This window comes from Artibeus jamaicensis, unplaced genomic scaffold (genome assembly GCF_021234435.1).
Source record: "Artibeus jamaicensis isolate MK-2021 breed Jamaican fruit bat unplaced genomic scaffold, CSHL_Jam_final scaffold_461, whole genome shotgun sequence".
In the NCBI taxonomy this organism is placed as follows: domain Eukaryota; kingdom Metazoa; phylum Chordata; class Mammalia; order Chiroptera; family Phyllostomidae; genus Artibeus; species Artibeus jamaicensis.
Genome location: NW_026522045.1, coordinates 12,094,142 through 12,113,351, shown reverse-complemented (window position 1 = coordinate 12,113,351; position 19,210 = coordinate 12,094,142).

Genomic DNA, 19,210 nt, shown 5'->3' with positions numbered 1-19,210 from the left:
CATAGAACTGCCATCAGCACCAAGCAGGAAAGAGTTGCCCATTTTAGAGAGATTGGCCCCTCATGTGGAACAGACAACTAATTCAACAGAAACTATACACTAACAGGAATAATCTGGGACAGACAAAGACATGTGGTGGAAGGCAGGGTGGGGAACTCCCACCACCTTTCCAGAAGATTAAACAACCTTTTCCAGGGGGCTATACATGGATCCCACCCTCCAAAAAGCACCAGAGGCCCTGTCTGGAGGCAGGTGGAAATGATACATGTAGGGCTGTCAAACGTGAGATGAACCACCCCTGGGCCTTGTGCTAATAAAAAGCCATCATTTTGATCAGTTCATTTACTGACAGGCACCTAGATTGCTTCCAACTCTTGGCTATTGAAAATTGCGCTGATATGAACATTGGGGTACTTAGGTTCTTTGGGATTGGTGTTTTAGATTTCTTAGGCTGTAATCCCAGCAATGGAATTGCTGAGTCAAAAGGCAGGTCCATTTTTAGTTTTCTGAGAAAATTCCATACTGTTTTCCATAATGGTTGTACCAGTCTGCAATCCCACCAACAGTAAACTAGGGTCCCATTTTCCCCACAACCTCTCCAACACTTGTTGTTTGCTGCTTTGTTTATTATAGCAATTCTGACTGGTGTAAAGTGGTATTTCCTTGTGGCCTTAATTTGCATATCTCTGATGGCTATTGATATTCGGCATCCCTTCATGTGTCTTTGCATACTCTACATGTCCTCCTTGGAGAAGTGTCTGCTTAAGTCCTTTTCCCATTTTTCAATTGGGTTAGTTGTGTTCTTAAGTGAAGTAGTGTGACTTCTTTGTATATTTTGGAGATTAAACCTTTGTCTGAGTATCATTGGCAAATATGTTTTCCCATACAGTCGGTTGTCTTTTTAAATTAATACCGTTTTATTTAGCCTTGCAGAAGCTTTTTATTTTGATGAGATCCCATTTGTTTATTCTTTCCTTTATATTCCTTGCTCTAGGGGACATATCAGTAAAAATGTTGCTGCATGAAATATCTCAGATTTTCCTGCCAATGTTCTCTTCTAGGACTGTAATGGTATCACGACTTATGTTTAAGTCTTTTATCCACCTTGAATTTATTTTGGTGTATGGTGTAAGACTGTGTTCAAGTTTCATTTTTTTGCACATAGCTGTCCAGTTCTCGCAACACCTTTTGTTAAAGAGACTATCTTTACTCCATTTTATGTTACTGCTCCCTTTGTCGAATATTAATTGACTGTAGAGAGTTGGGTTGATTTCTGGGCTCTCTGTTCTGTTGCATTGGTCTATGTGCCTGTTTTTATGCCAGTACCAGGCTGTTTTGATTACAGTGGCTTTGTAATACAATTTGATATCAGGTATTGTGATCCCTCCTATTTTGTTCTTCTTTCTCAAAAGAGCAGCTGCTATTCGGGCTCATTTATGGTTCCATATAATTTTTTGAAGTGTTTGTTCTATGTCTGTGAAATATGCCATTGGTACTTTAATAGGTATTGCATTGAATGTGTATATTTCTTTGGGTAGTATGGACATTTTGATGATGTTAATTCTTCCAATCCATGAACAAGGTATACATTGTCATTTGTTTGTGTCTTCCTTGATTTCGTTCTTCAGGGCTGTGTAGTTTTCTGCATACAGTTTTTTTGCCTCCTTAGTTAGGTTTATTCCCAGATATTTTATTTTTCTTTTTGCTATATCAAATGGGATTTTTTCCTTGATTTCTGCTTCTGCTGATTCATTGTTGGTATACAAAAATGCCTTTCATTTCTGAATATTTACTTCGTAACCAGCTGATTTGCCAAATTCATTTTTTAGTTCGAGCAGTTTTTGGTTAGAGTCTATAGGATTTCCACGTACACTATCATGTCATCTGCAAACAGTGACAGTTTTGCTTCCTCCTTTCCTATTTGCATGCCTTTTAATTCCTTTTCTTGCCTGATCACTGAGGCTAAAAATTCCAATACTATATTGAATAGAAGTGGTGAAAATGGACACACTTGTCTTGTTCCTGATTGTAGTGGAAAAGCTTTTAGTTTTTGCCCATTGAGTATGATGTTGGCTGTAGGTCTCTCATATATGGCCTTTATTATATTGAGGAATGCTCCCTCTATTCCCACTCTGCTGCATGTTTTTATCATAAATGGGTGTTGTACCTTATCAAAAGCTTTTTCCGCATCTATTGATATGATCACATGGTTTTTGTCTTTGCTTTTGTTTATGTGATGTATTACATTTACTGATTTGCAAATATTGAACCATCCTTGCATACCTGGGATGAATCCCACTTGGTATTGGTATATGATATTTTTGATATATTGTAGGATGTGATTTGCCAATATTTTGTTGAGGATTTTAGCATCTATGTTCATCGGCGATATTGGCCTGAAGTTTTCTTTCTTTGTTGTGTCTCTATCTGGTTTTGGAATTAAAATGGTGCTGGATTCATAAAAAGAATTTGGGAGTTTTCCATCATTCTGGATTTTTTGAAGTAGTCTGTGCAGAATATTGGTTAGCTCTTCCTTAAATGCTTTGTAGAGTTCTCTTGTGAAACCATCTGGTCCAGGGCTTTTGTGTGATGGGAGTTTTTTATTACTGCTTCAATTTCTTTTGCTGTTATTGGTGTGTTTAGATTTTCTGCTTCTTTTTCATTGAGTTTTGGAAGATTGTATTTTTCTAGAAATGTGTCCATTTCCCCTAGGTTTTCAAATTTCTTGGCATACAGTCTTCATAGTAATTTCTTAAAATCCCTTCTATTTCTGTGGTGTCAGTTGTAATCTCTCCTCTTTCATTTCTGATTGTGTTTATTTGTGTCTTCTCTCTTCTTTTCTTGATGAGCCCACTTAAAGGCTTGTCTATTTTTTTATCATTTCATAAAACCAACTCCTGGATGCATTGATCCTTAGAATTGTACTTTTAGTTTCTATGTCATTTAGTTCTTCTCTGATCTTGGTTATTTCCTTCCTTCTACTTTCTCTGGGCTGTCTTTGTTGTTGTTCCTCAAGTTCTTGCAGGCCTAGGGTTAGGTTGTTTGTTTGAAATGTTTCTATGTTCTTTAGGTAAGCCTGTGTTGCTATGAACTTCCCTCTCAGGACTGCCTTTGCTATGTCCCATAAGTTTTGGGTTGTTGTAAGATCATTTTCTTTGGTTTCCAGAAATGTTTCAATTTCTTCCCTAATTTTATTCTTCACCCATTCGTTGTTTAATAGCATACCATTCAGTCTCCATAATTTGGGGTGCTTTGGGTTTTTTCCTTTGGGATTGGTTTCCAATTTCAGTTTCTTGTGGTCAGAGAAAATGCTTGGTATGATTTCAATTTTCTTGAATTTGTTGAGGCCCATTTTGTGTCCTATCATGTGGTCTATCTTTGAAATGTTCCATGTGCATTTGAAAAGAATGTGTATTTAGCTTCTTTGGGATGAAGGGCTCTATATATATCAGTTAAGTCCATTTCATCTAGGAAATTGTTCAAAGCCACAATATCTTGGTTGATATTTTGTTTGGAAGATCTGTCCATTTTTGACAGTGGGGTATTGAAATTTCCTACTATAATTGTGTTGCTATCAATATCTTTCTTGATATTCTCTAAAATTTTCTTGATATATTTGGTTGCTCCTACGTTTGGTGCATATATGTTTACAATGTTAATGTCTTCTTGATGGAATCTTCCCTTGAATATTATGAAGTGACCTTCTGGGTCTCTCTTTATGACACTTTTTTTGAAGTCTATTATGTCTGATATGAGAATTGCCACTGCCGCTTTGTTTTTCTTGTCCATTTGCTTGGAAAATTTGTTTCTAGCCCTTCACTTTTAGTCTGTGTAGGTCTTTTGTCCTGAGGTGTGTCTCTTGTAGGCCTCATATGTGTGGGTCATGACTTCTTATCCATTCAGCTATTCTATGTCTTTTGATTGGAGCATTTAATCTATTTATGTTTAAGGTTATTATTGATAGGTACTTATTCATTGCCATTTTTGTACCTGTGTTCCTCTCTGTCTCCTTTTTTTCCTTCCTTCTCTTAAAGCAGTCCTTTTAGTATTTCTTGTATACCTGGTTTGGTGGAGGCATACTCTTTTAGACTTCTTTTGTCTTGGAAGCTCTTTATTTGGCCTTCTATCTTGATTGAGAGTCTTGCTGGGTAAATTAACCTTAGTCGCAGGCCTCTGGTTCTCATTAGTTGGAATATTTCTTGCCATTCTCTTCTTGCTTGGAGTGTTTCCATTGAGAAGTCAGTAGCTAACCTTATTGGGGCTCCCTTGTATGTTATTTCTTTTTTCTCCCTTGCTGGCTTTAAGATTCTCTCTTTATCTTGGAATCTTGCCATTTTAATGATGATGTGTCTTGAAGTGGTCCTCTTTAGGTTCTTCTTGATTGGGACTCTCTGTGTTTCCTGGATTTGTGTGACTTTTTCTCTCATCACATTAGGGAAGTTTTCTATCATTACTTTTCCACATAGGTTTTTTATTCCTTTCTCTTTTTCTTCTCCTCCTGGTGTTCATATTATTCGGATATTATTATGTTTCATATTGTCTTTTATTCCTCTGAATCCCTCTTCATTCTGTGTGAGCCTCTTTTCCTTTTCTTGTACTTTCTGGGTTTTTTTTTCCTACTTTGTCCTCCAGGTCACTGATCCAATCCTCTGCTTCATCGATTCTACTTTTGATACCTTCTACTGTATTCATCAATTTGGAAATTGTATTCTGAATTTCCTCTTGTCCCTTGCTGATAGTTTGTATTTCTCTTTCCATGTTGATATACTTTGCAGAGAGATTATTGTAGCTCCTCTGTAGTTTCTGGTAGCTGATTGTGAGCTCTTTGAACTTCGTGATAACCAGTGCTTTGAATTCAATATCTGATAATTGACTTGTCTCTATTTCATCTAACATTCTTTCTGAGTTTTCCACCTTTTCTTTCATTTGGGGATTGTTTCTTTGTCTTCCCTTTGTTTGTGACATTCTTCTTGTTAGCCTCAGCTTCTAAAATTGATCTGTTCTGACTCCCTGGGTTTATGTTGTGAACTTCTGTGGTAGAATACCTGTAAAATTCAATGGTGCAGTCTCCTGTATGTATCTTCATGTTCTCCGCTTCCACCTACTCTTTTGTGTGTGTGTGTGTAATCAGTTGGAGGGGGAGGCAAAATGGTTTATGACAGCAGAAGAGTATTTTATGATATTTACAGTCACAGCCAGTAGAGAAGTGATAGAAAATCTTTAGGCTATGTATAGTGTTTACCATAATCTTCAATCCAACTTGCCACTTTTACAAAAGGATGGGCAAAAGATAAGTCTATTGTTGGTGAAGGAAGCCTTGTGAGTTGGATCTAGAAAGCAGTGAGGTTGCAGGTGGTCAGATTTTTGAGGTAAGGTGAGAGTGAAGAATAGTAAATAGGTGTAGCATGTGAGCAAATAGAGTTACTTACTCCAGTAATGGAATTCAGGAACCTTTAAAGTGGGCTACATTCTGGTAAATTTGTTGTGAAGTATTTACAGTTATATAGAACAGCTATTATTTACAATAATATTAGAGCAACAATCATATGACAGACAGACTCTATGTGATCTGTCTGAATAAGGGTTATAGAGCTTTGGGTAGTGGACTAAAGGAAAACAAGTGATGTGAAGTATAGAAAATTAGCAATACAGTGTGGAAGAGAGAACAGAGGAAACCTGTCAAATGATATAATATAACCAGCCAAAACTAAGAAGCCTATACAGAAAGAGGAGGAATACAAAGATACTATTAAAATATAAAAGAAGTGAGAATAATGAAAAAAATACAAGTATGCAGGAACTTGTGGCTTCTCTGCTATAGCAAAGGGAAATTTGTCTCTATGTCTCTATTGTTGAGATGCCCGCTGTTTGGGTCCCACTCTGGTCTTTTCGCAGTTCCCAGTTGTTTGCGTCTTTTGTGAGTAAAAGAAAACAAAGCACCGAACAAAGAAACAAAACAAAACAAAACAAAGGCAGGAGAAGGGAGGAAAAAGCGATAAGTTTGGGAAGAAAGGAAGAAGGAGTAAAACAGGAAAAAAAAGAAAGAAACAGAACAAAGTACTGAAAGATAAAGCAATAATAAAATTAAAAATATGTAAGATTACAAAAAAAACGCAAAAATCTTCCTTCCCTTGTTGTTCTTTTAAAAAGATTTTATTTATTTATTTTTAGAGGGGAAGGGAATGAGAGAAGGAGAGAAATATTGTATGTTTGCCTCTTGTGTGTCCCCTGCTGGGAAGTGGCCTGCAACCCAGGCATGTGCCCTGACTGGGAGTGGGACTGCGATACTTTGGTTCACAGGCCTGCACTCAATCCACTGAGCTACACCAGCCAGGGCCCCTTGTTGTTTTTAAACTGTCCAAACCGGTTTTTTGGTTGCAGCAGGACCTCTCTGTGGGCTGGGGTGCAGGTGTGGGCACCATCCAAGCTACCAGACTGGGGTGTGGACGCCCTCGCACCCCCCAGGCTGCCTGGGTCCCTCGGTCTCTGGCATGGTCCTTCCCGGTCCTGTGGAGGGACTCAAATGCTTCCGCCCCTTCTCTGGATTGCTGCCAGGCTGGATGGGAAGCAAGCCAAGCTGCTGACTGAGGAGATCTCCTAAGTCCACTTTCAGAAAAAAAAATCTTCTCCAGAAAGCCTGCCTCTCAGCCCAGCCCAGCCCAATCCCCAGCCAGAGAGGTGACGACAATGTGCCTCTCAATTCTCCTGAGCTGGTGACCACAGACTCCGCAGTTGAATATGGCCCTTTGTCCTTGTTACCCTCTGTGTAAACTCAAGCAGCCAGGCCTCTGCCTGGAGTTGCTTAGACAGCTTGGGGGGGGGGAGCTAATGACTGGCACTGGTTGCCTGCCAAGGCCACTGGGTGCCGGGGCTCCTGTGGATGATGCCTCCCTCGCTGGTCCCAGACACATGCCTCTGAACCCCAACCGGCCTCAGCCGCAGCATCAGAGCCACCTGGCCGCAGGCGCCAGCCCCACTGCCACCACTCCTGTCTCCACTCAACACCCCGAGGCCCCACTGACATGCCGCTGATCGGTCCCTCAGAGTCCGTCACAGTCTCTGGTCTCCCAATTTCATTAATGCTGGGGATCTGTTGGTTGATTGTACTGTTTTTCAGTAGATCTGCCAGGATTTTCTCCCATGTGTACAGGAGCTGGAATCTGCTCCTACCTACTCTGTCGCCATATTCCCAGCCCTCCTTCATTATTTGTGCTGTTTTTTTCCTGCATAGCTCTTTAACATTCTTTCTTTATCTTTAATTTTGTTCCTACATTTCACTATTTTTTATTTTAGTTTAGTTTTACATATATTTTATGTATTAATTATTAATATTATTTTTATTTTAGCTTTAATTCTAATCTCATATTTTACTATTCCCTTCTCTTACTTTATTTTGCCTCCATCTTTTTTTTCTTATTTTCATTTTCAATTTTATTTTTTCCTCTTCTACCCTTTGTATCTACTCCTTACTCTTACTATTTCTCCTCCCTTCATCTTCTCAAAACCGTCTTTCCATTAGTCATCTCACATTCTTATTCCCTTTCTTATAATATCCTTATTGTCATTCCACTTTTATTAATATTTGCTTAATTGTCATTGATGTTGGGGTTGTCATTCCATTTCTTCAATTCTATCCCTAGGTGTTCACTATTTTTTTTATTTATATTTTTGTGTTAAATCTCATACTTTATTGTTCCTCACTCCTATTTCACTTTCCTCCTGCCCTGTCTTATTTTTGTTTAAAATTTTATCTTCTCCTTTTTAACCTGGTTTCTAACCTTTATGCTTATTTCTCCTCCCCCATCCTACCAAAATTAGTTTTCTTTCCTTTAGACATCTCACAATCTTTTTTATTTTCTTTCTTATAATTTTATTATTCTTATTCCACCTTTACCAGTTGTTGCTCCTTTGTTGTAGATATCACTGAGGTGGTTGTTTTACTGAAATTTGGTTCCTGTTTTTTTACTATAACTTATTTATTCTCCAAACCTCATATTGTACTACTCCCTTGTTTTACTCATTTGCCCTATTACCTATCTATTTTATTTACATGATAAATTTTATTTTATGTTTTTCTTCATCATGTTTGTATTCCCTACTCTTACTATTTCCCCTCCCCCTACTCTCTCATACTAATTTTTCTTTCTGTTAGTCATCTCATATACTTTTTTCCTTTTCTATAATATTCTTATTCTCTTTCTAACTTTATAAATCTTAGTTCATTTGTTGTTCATATTGTGAGTAGAGGTTAGGGGGTAGTGGTTGTGGGTGTGGGTTTTGTTTGCTGGGTTTTTTTGTTTTGTTTGGCAGCTCTTGTACAACAGCATACTAGACATGGTAAGAGTTGTGACTCTTAGTCAACCAGCCAGAGGGGAGAACCCACCAAGAAAGAAGCAAAACAAAACAAAACAAAACAAAACAAAACACTACAACCCAATTACAACAACAGAGCCCACAAAACCTGCATAAGACGCATCTCTAATGAGTTTTATATAAGCTCAGGAGTACAGGGAGACTACACCACTGAGTCCTGCTACCACAGGACTGCTACCACAAACGTTCACCCAACAAAGACAGGTAGTCAAAGTAGGTCAATCTAATATGCTGAAATAAACAAAAAGAGCCACTTAAAATAGGAAGACAGAGAAACAACTTCCAATCAAAAGGAAAGGAGAAATCCCCAGAAAGACTGCTAAGTGAAATTGAGGTAAGCAATTTATCTGATGTAGACTTCAAAGTGATTGCTATAAGGATACAAATGGAACAGAGTAAGAACTACAAGGAACTTACTGGGAACTACATCAGCATGTAAACGGATATAGAAACTATGAATAAGAACAAGGAGGAAATTAAGACTACAATAGTGAAATAAAGAATATATTAGAAGGAACGAAAAGCAGGCAAGTTGAAACAGGATTAAATCAGCAAGTTGGAAGACAAGACAGAACAAAACAGGCAGTCAGAGAAACGAAAGGAAAAAAGATTAAAAAATAACAAAGATACTTTAAGGTAGCTTCAGGACAACATGAAACATAATAATATTCACATCATAGGGATTCCAGGAGGGAAAAAGAGCAAGGAATAGAAAGCATGTTTGAAAAAAATAATGACAGAAGACTTCCCTAACTTGGTGAGGAAAAAGGTCACTCAAGTTCAGGAAGCACAAAGGGTCCCAATGAAGATTGGGACCACAGAAACCCACTCCAAGACACATCATAATTAAAATGGCAAGTTCTAAAGACAAAGAGAGAATCTTAAAGGCAGCAAGGGGGAAATAGTAACATATGAGGGTGCTTCATTAAGACTGTCAGCTGATTTCTCAATAGAACACTACAAGCCAGAAGTGAATGGCATGAAATATTCCAACTAATGAAAAGCAGGGGATGCTGAGAAGATGGCGACAGAGTAGGACGGAGCTGATTTTAGCTCCTGTACTCATGGGTGAAAATCCTAGCAGATCTATAGAGAAACAGCACAATAAACCATTGCTTACCCAGCAGTTATGAAATTAAAAGACCAGAGATTGTGACCAATGCTGAAACACCAGACAGCAGCAGAGTCAGCTACTAGAGCTGGGATACATGCGGCCCCTGTGCTGCCGCCATAGCAACAGGCCTGGCAGTAGGGGAGTCAGGTATGGGAGCTGGACACTCCAAGTGCCTGTAATGGTCCTGGGCACCAGAGGAGTCAGGTACCAGAGCTGGGACATTCTCAGCCCCTGTGCCGCTGCCATAGCAACGGGACTGGACGCTGGGGAGTCAGGTACCAGAGATGGGTCATTCTCTGCCTCTGTGCCACTGCCATAGAGATGGGCCTGGGTGCCAAGGAGCCAGCTATGGAAGGCAGGACACTCCAAACACCTGTGACGGTCCTGGGTGGCAGAGGAGTCAACTACGGGAGCCAGGACATTCTCAGGCCCTGTGCCCCTGCCATAGCGACAGGTCTGGACGCCAGGGAGTCAGTTACCGGAGCCAGACACTCCAAAACCCTGTGATGGGATGGGGTGCCAGAGGAGTTAGCTACAGGAGCCGGGCATTCTTGGCCACTGTGTCACTGCCATAGTACCGGGCCTGGGGGCTGGAGGAGTTGGCTACTAGAGCCGGGACATTCAGCAGTGGTAGGTGACCAGTGCGAGGACGAGCATGAGAGTAGGTGGAGACAGAGAACATCAAGAAACTTGAAGGAGTGTGCACAACTGAATTTCACAAGTATCATACTACAGAAGTTCACACCATAAACCCAGGGTGTCAGAACAGGTCAATTTTAGAAGCTAAGACTAACAAGAAGAGTCTCAAACAATGGGAAGACAAAGAAACAATCCTCAAATGAAAGAAAAAGCAGAAACTTTCAAAAGAATGTTAGATGAAATAGAGGCTACTCAACTATCATATAGTGAATTCAAACCACGGGTTATTATGAAGTTCAAAGAGCTCACAATGAGCTGTCAGAAACTACAGGGGAATTACAATGATCCTTCTGCAAACTACATCAATGAAAAAGGAAATAGAAAATATCAGCAAGGGACAAGAGGAAATGAATAATAATTTCTGAACTGAAGAACACAGTAGAAAGTTTCAAAAGTAGGATAGATAAAGCAGAGGATAGAATTAGTGAGTTGGAGGACAGGGTACAAAGCATCTCACAGAAAGAGCAAGAAAATGAAAAGAGGCTCAGAAAGAATAAAGAGGGATTAAGAGAAATGCAAGACAATATGAAATGTAATAATATCCAAATAATAGGAATACCAGAAGGAGAAGAAGAAGAACAAGGGATAGAAAACATATTTGAATGAGTAATGAGAGGAAATTTCCCTAATTTGATGAGAGAAAAATCACACAAATACAAAAAACACAGAGTCCCAATCAAGAGGAACCCAAGGAGGACCACTTTAAGACACATCATGATCAAAATGGCAAAATTCCAAGACAAAGAGAGAATCTTAAAGGCAGCAAGGGAGAAAAAAGAAATAACATACAAGGGAGCCCCAATAAGGTTAGCTACTGACTTCTCAATGGAAACACTCCAACCAAGAAGAGAATGGCAAGAAATATTCCAAGTGATGAGAACCAGAGGCCTACAACCAAGGCTACTTTACCCAGCAAGGCTCTCAATCAAGATAGAAGGCCAAATAAAGAGCTTCCAAGACAAAAGAAGTCTAAAAGAATATGCCTCCACCAAACCAGGTATACAAGAAATACTAAAAGGACTGCTTTAAGAGAAGGAAGGAAAAAAAGGAGACAGAGAGGAACACAGGTACAAAAATGGCAATGAATAAGTACCTATCAATAATAACCTTAAATGTAAATGGATTAAATGCTCCAATCAAAAGACACAGAATAGCTCAATGGATAAGAAAGCATGACCCACACATATGCTGCCTACAAAAGACCCACCTCAGGACAAAAGACCATCACAGAGTAAAAGTGAAAGGCTGGAAACAAGTTTTCCAAGCAAACGGACAAAAAAAAAAAAAAAAAAGCTGGGGTAGCAATTCTCATAAGGAACAAAATAGACTTCAAAAAAAGTGTCATAAAGAGAGACCCAGAAGGTCACTTCATAATATTCAAGGGAAGATTCCATCAAGAAGACATTAACATTGTAAACATATATGCACCAAACGTAGGAGCAACCAAATATATCAAGAAAATTTTAGAGAATATCAAGAAAGATATTGATAGCAAAACAATTATAGTAGCGAATTTTAACACCCCACTGTCAAAAATGGACAGATCTTCCAAACAAAATATCAACCAAGATATTGTGGCTTTGAACAATTTCCTAGATGAAATGGACTAAACTGATATATATAGAGCCCTTCATCCCAAAGAAGCTAAATACACATTCTTTTCAAATGCACATGGAACATTTTCAAAGATAGACAACATGATAGGACACGAAATGGGCCTCAACAAATTCAAGAAAATTGAAATCATACCAAGCATCTTCTCTGACCACAAGGGACTGAAATTTGAAACCAACCCCAAAAAGAAAATCCAAAGCACCCAAAATCATGGAGATTTAATGTTATGCTATTAAACAACAAATGGGTCAAGAATGAAATTAGAGAAGAAATTGAAACATTTCTGGAAACCAATGAAAATGATCTTACAACAACCCAAAACTTATGGAACATAGCAAAGGCAGTCCTGAGAAGGAAGTTCATAGCAATACAGGCCTACCTAAAGAACATAGAAACATTTCAAACAAACAACCTAACCCTAGGCCTGCAAGAACTTGAGAAACAACAACAAAGACAGCCCAGAGCAAGCAGAAGAAAGGAAATAACCAAGATTAGACCAGAATTAAATGACATAGAACCTAAAAGCACAATTCTAAGGATAAATGAATACAGGAGTTGGTTCTTTGAGAAGATAAACAAAACAGACAAGCCTTTAAGTAGGCTCATCAAGAAAAGAAGAGAGAAGACACAAATAAACACAATCAGAAATGAAAGAGGGGAGATTACAACTGATACCACAGAAATAGAAGGGATTGGAAGAAATTACTATGAAGACTGTATGCCAAGAAATTTGAAAACCTAGGGGAAATGGACACATTTCTAGAAAAATACAATCTTCCAAAACTCAATGAAAAAGAAGCAGAAAATCTAAACACACCAATAACAGCAAAAGAAATTGAAGCAGTAATAAAAAAACTCCCATCACACAAAAGCCCTGGACCAGATGGTTTCACAGGAGAATTCTACAAAGCATTTAAGGAAGAGCTAACCAATATTCTCCACAGACTATTCCAAAAAATTGAAAAGGATGGAAAACTCCCAAATTCTTTTTATGAATCCAGCACCATTTTAATTCCAAAACCAGATAGAGATACAACAAAGAAAGAAAACTTCAGGCCAATATCGCTGATGAACATAGATGCTAAAATCCTCAACAAAATATTGGCAAATCGCATCCTACAATATATCAAAAATATCATATACCAAGACCAAGTGGGATTCATCCCAGGTATGCAAGGATGGTTCAATATTCGCAAATCAGTAAATGTAATACATCACATAAACAAAAGCAAAGACAAAAACCATGTGATTCTATCAATAGATGCGGAAAAAGCTTTTGATAAGGTACAACACCCATTTATGATAAAAGCACTCAGCAAAGTTGGAATACAGGGAGGATTTCTCAATATAATAAAGGCCATATATGAGAGACCTACACCATATATCATACTCAGTGGGAAAAAACTAAAAGCTTTTCCCCTAGCATCAGGAACAAGACAAGGATGTCCACTTTCACCACTTCTGTTCAATATAGTTTTGGAAGTTTGGTCACAGCAATCAGGCAGGAAAAGGAAATAAAAGGCATCCAAATAGGAAAGGAGGAAATAAAACTGTCACTGTTTGCAGATGACATGATAGAGTACATGGAAAATCCTATAGACTCTACCCCAAAATCGCTTGAACTAACTAATGAATTTGGCTAAACAGCAGGATACAAAGTCAATATCCAGAAATAAAAGGCATTTTTTATACTAACAATGAATCAGCAGAAGCAGAAATCAAGGAAAAAATCCCATTCGATATAGCAAAAAGAAAAATAAAATATCTGGGAGTAAACCTAACCAAGGAGGTAAAAGACCTGTATGCAGAAAACTACACAGCCCTGAAGAAAGAAGTCAGGGAAGACACAAACAAGTGGAAACATATACCTTGTTCATGGATTGGAAGAATTAACATCATCAAAATGTCCATACTACCGAAAGAAATATACAGATTCAATGCAATACCTATTAAATTACCAATGGCATATTTCACAGACATAGAACAAACACTTCAAAAATTTATATGGAACCATAAATAAGCCTGAATAGCAGCTGCTCTTTTGAGAAAGAAGAACAAAGTAGGAGGGATCACAATACCTGATATCAAATTGTATTACAAAGCCACTGTAATCAAAACAGCCTGGTACTGGCATAAAAAATAGGCACATAGACCAATGGAACAGAACAGAGAGCCCAGAAATCAACCCAACTCTCTACAGTCAATTAATATTCGACAAAGGGGGCAGTAACATAAAATGGAGTAAAGATAGCCTGTTCAACAAATGGTGCTGGGAGAACTGGACAGCTACGTGCAAAAAAATGAAACTTGAGCACCAACTTACACCATATACCAAAATAAATTCAAGATGGATAAAAGACTTAAATATAAGCCGTGACACCATTAAAGTCCTAGAGGAGAACATTGGCAAGAAAATCTCAGATATTTCACTCAGCAACTTTTTTACTGATATGTTCCCTAGAGCAAGGAATATAAAGGAAAGAATGAACAAATGGGATCTCTCAAAATAAAAAGCTTCTGCTTGGCTAAAGAAAACAGTATTAGATTAGCAAGACAACCAAAAGTATGGGAAAACATATTTGCCAATGATACCTCAGACAAAGGTTTAATCTCCAAAATATACAAAGAACTTACAAGACTCCACTCTAAGAAGACACCCAACCCAATTAAAAAATGGGAAAAGGACTTGAACAGACACTTCTCCAAAGAGGACATACAGAACATCCAGAGACACATGAAGAGATGCTCAATATCATTAGCTATCAGAGAGATGCAAATTAAAACCACAATGAGATACCACTTTACACCCGTCAGGAAGGCTATCATAAACAAAGCAACAAACAACAAATGTTGGAGAGGTTGTGGGGAAAAGGGGTCCTTAGTTCACTGTTGGTGGGATTGCAGACTGGTACAACCATAATAAAAAACAGTATGGAATTTTCTCAGAAAAAATAAAAATTGACCTGCCTTTTGACCCAACAATTCCACTGCTAGGATTATATCCTAAGAATCCTAAAACATCAATATCAAAGAACCTATGCACCACAATATTCATAGCAGCACAATTTACAATAGCCAAGAGTTGGAAGCAACCTAGGTGCCCGTCAGTAAAGGAATGGATCAAAAAATTGTGGTACATATACACAATGGAATTCTATGCAGCAGAGAGAAAGAAGGAGCTACTACCCTTTGCAACAACATGGATGGAACTGGAAAGCATTATGCTGAGTGAAATAAGCCAGGTGTTGAAAGACAAATACCATATGATCTCACCTTTAACAGGAAGCTGAACAACAAAACAAACAAGCAAGCAGAAAAAAAAAAGACACTGAAATAGAGAATAAGGGGACAGTAACCAGAGGGGAGAAGGAAGGGAAGTTAAGGGGAAAAAGGGGGAGGGATTTGGAGGAACAAATAGGAAGGACACAGGGATGAGAACTAAGGGTGCTGGAAATGGGAGAGAGGTGGGGTGCAAGGGGCGGGGGAGGCTGGGATGGGAGAAATAGACAAAAAAACTGTACTTGAAAAATAACTAAATAAAATTTTAAAATATATAAAAATAATAAAAATGTTTTAAAAAAAGATCCACAGAAAAAAAAGAAAAGCAAATAACTACAAACAAAACTACTCTGCACAGCAAGGGTCTCATTTATAATGGAAATGAAAATAAGGAACTTCTCAAGCAAACAAATAGGAAAGGCTAAAATGGTACATGTCCAGCAAACCAGCATTGCAAGAGCAAATGTACTGCTTTGAGAAGGTGAAGAAAAGGAGAAAGGAACACAGCAAAAAGGGGAAAAATGGCAATGAATAAGTACCTATCAATAATAACCTTAAATGCAAATGGATTCAATGCCTACTATGTTTGTGGTGGCAGTCCTGTGGTAGCAGGACTCAGTGGTGTAGTCTCCCTGATCTCCTGAGGTTATATAAAATGCATTAGAGATGTGTTTTATGCAGGTTTTGTGGGTTCTGTTGTTGTAATTGGGTTGTGGTGTTTTGTTTTGTTTTGTTTTGCTTCTTTCTTGGTGGGTTCTCCCCTCTGGCTGGTTGACTAAGAGTCACAACTCCCACCAAGTAAAAGACATAGAATAGCTGAATGGATAACAAAACATGACCTGCATGTATGCTGTGTAAAAGAGACCACCCTCAGAACAAAATATCTGCATAGGCTAAAAGTTAAGGGATGAAAAAAATATTCTAAACACACATAAAAAAGCTGGGGTAACAATACTTATATCAGACAAATAGATGTCAAAACAAAGGCTGCGGGGGTGACTTTCCTTGCAAGTACCCTGGTGTGCCACAGGTGAGAGTAAACATGACTGAGACATGATGTGATCTGCTTGGGGAGGAGAGGTGGCTAGTTTCCCAGAGGAAAAAGGCCTTGAGCAGTGGCCAGTTTCTCAGGGGAAAAAGGCATGGAGCCCCTTCCTCCAGGGACTTTTATTGGGTTGTAATACACAGGAATACAGGGCAGCAAGGATCAAACTGTAGATAACATTTCAAAGAAGTCTGAGGGCTTAGTATGAGTCAGAGTCTGTCGAGAAAAGTTTTAGAGTTTCCTGCTCAACCCCTTAACATATGAATGAAATCACTCTTGGCAGAGCAGATTTCACAGGTTTATCAGGAAGTCTTTGTGATGCCAGATTTTCCCCCAGGACATGCTCTAGCAAGGCGAGGAGCTGCACCCCTCCCCATCAGGTATTCAGGCTTAAGGGGATTAGAACTAGGAAGCACTTCTCCCAGAGGACATGGGGACTTGGGCTTTGTCAAAGCCCTGGGGGCCAAGCGTCCATTGCTCTCTGTTGCAGCCCCCCTAGTCCTTCCATTATGGCCTCCCAAGTGATTGTGTCTGGCTTAGGTTGCCCCTCGTCTGAGGGGTCTTGTCCGTCAAGGACTTCTGACCATGCTTTGGGGGCGGGGAGGAAACTGAGGCAACATTTGCTACCAGAGACAAGCTTTGTCTCCTGTGCCTCACATTTCAGAGGTCACTGACTCATCCTTAGCTACAGGGGGTAGAGTTACAATTCCTAGAACCAGGCAGAGCGGTCCACAAGAAAAGGCCATAACAAGAGACAAAGAAGGTCACTATATAATACTTAAAGGAGTAGTCCAACAAAAGGATATAATTCTTATAAACATATATGTACCCAATATAGCAGCATCTAAATATATAAGGAAAATCTTGGAAGACTTCAAGAAAGATGTTGACAACAACATAGTCATTGTAGAGGATTTTAACACACCACTGTCAACAATGGACAGATATTCCAAGTAAAGAATCAACAAGAATATTGTGGCACTGAACAACACTGTAGATCAAATGGGCTTAATTGACATTACAGAAACTTTCACCTCAAAGGAGTTAAATATGCATTCTTTTCAAATGCACATGGGCCATTTTCAAAGATAGACCACATGATAGGGCACCAAAAAGCCTCAACAAACTCAAGAAAATTGAAATCATATCAAGCATCTTCTCAGACTATAATAGCTTGAAACTATAAACCAACCTCAAGGTAAAAACTCAAAAACTCATAGAGATTGAATTCATATTATTAAATAATTAATGGGTTAACAATGAGATCAAGGAAGAAATCAAAAGTTTTCTGAAAACAAATGAAAATGAAATCACAACAACCCAAAACCAGGGAAGGCAGTACTGAGAGGGAAGTTCATGTCAATATAGGATGATATAAGGAACATAGAGAAATCTCAAAGAAACAACCTAATCCTGCAGCTATAAGAAATAGAGCAATGACAGCAAAAAGCTAGTAGAAGGAAGGAAATAATCAAGATCAAAGCAGAATTAAATGACATAGAGACTAAAAAAAAAATTACAAAGAGCAATGAATCCAGAAGCTAGTTCTTTGAAAAGATAAACAAAATTGGCAAACCTTAAACCAGACTCATCAAGAAAAAAAAGAGAGAGGACCCAAATAAATAAATTTAGAAATGAGAGAGAAGTTACAAATGATACCACAGAAATATAAAAGATTGTAAGAAATTACTATGAACAACTATATGCCAAGGAATTGCACAACCTAGCTAAAATGGATACATTTCTAGAACATACAATTTGCCAAAACTGAATCAAGAGGCAGAAAGCCTGAATAGACCAATAAAAACTAGTGAAATTAAAGCAGTAATCAAAGAACTCCTAGCACACAAAAATCCTGGACCAGATGGCTTCAAAAGTGAATTTTGCCAAACATTCAAAGATAAACTAACTCTTATTCTTCTCAGACTATTCAAAAAAATTCAAGAAGAGGAAAGGATTCCAAACTCTTTTTACAAGAGCAGTATTATCCTAATTCCAGAACAAGGTAGAGACATAACAGAGGGAGAAAATTATAAGCCAAAATCTCTGATAAACACACATGCAATAATGCTCAACAAAATATTAAAATCAAGATCCAGCAACACAACAAACAGATAATACATCCTGATCAAGTGGGATATTTATCCAAGGGATGCAAGGATGATACAACATTCACAATTCTATAAATGCAATACACCACATAAACAAAAATAAGGGACAAACCGCATATAAGATAATTAAATACAGAAAAAGCATTTGATAAAATCCAACACCCACATACAATAAAAGCACTCAGCAAAGCAGGAATAGAGGGAGTATACCTCAACAAAATAAAGTCCATATATGAGAAACCTATTGTTGACATCATACACAATAGGAGAAAACTAAAAACTTTTCCCTGAAGATCAGGAACAAGACAAGGGTGTTTGCTTTCACCATTTTAAAAAAGATTTTATTTACTTATTTTTTAAAAGATTTTATTTACTTATTTTTTAAAGAGGGCAAGACAGGGAGAAAGAGAGGGTGAGAAACATCATTGTATGGTTGCCTCTCGCATGCCCCCCAGTGGGGACTTGGCCTGCAACCCAGGAATGTGCCCTAGACTGGGAATTGAACCAGAAACCCTTTGATTTGCATGCGGTCACTCAACTACTGAGCCACACTAGCCAGGGCTGCTTTCACCATTCTTATTTAACATAGTACTGGAAGTTTTAGCCACAGCAATTGGACAAGAAAAAGAGGCATCCAAATTGGGAAGGAGAAAGTAAAACTGTCATTATTTGCAGATAACATGTTGGTGTACATAGAAAACCCTATAGCCTTCATCAAAAAATGATTTGACCTAATAAGTGAATTTGGCAAAGCAGCAGGATATAAAGTCAATATTCAGAAATTGAGGGTATTTTTTATATCAACAGTGAACTACCAGAAAGAGAAACTAGGAATAAAATCCCATTTACTACAGAAACAAGAAAAACAAAGTACCTAGGAATAAATTTAACCAAGGAGGCAAAAGACCTGTACTCAGAAAAATATACTACAGAAATAAATAGAGGAAGGTATAAATGGAACCATATACCCTGTCC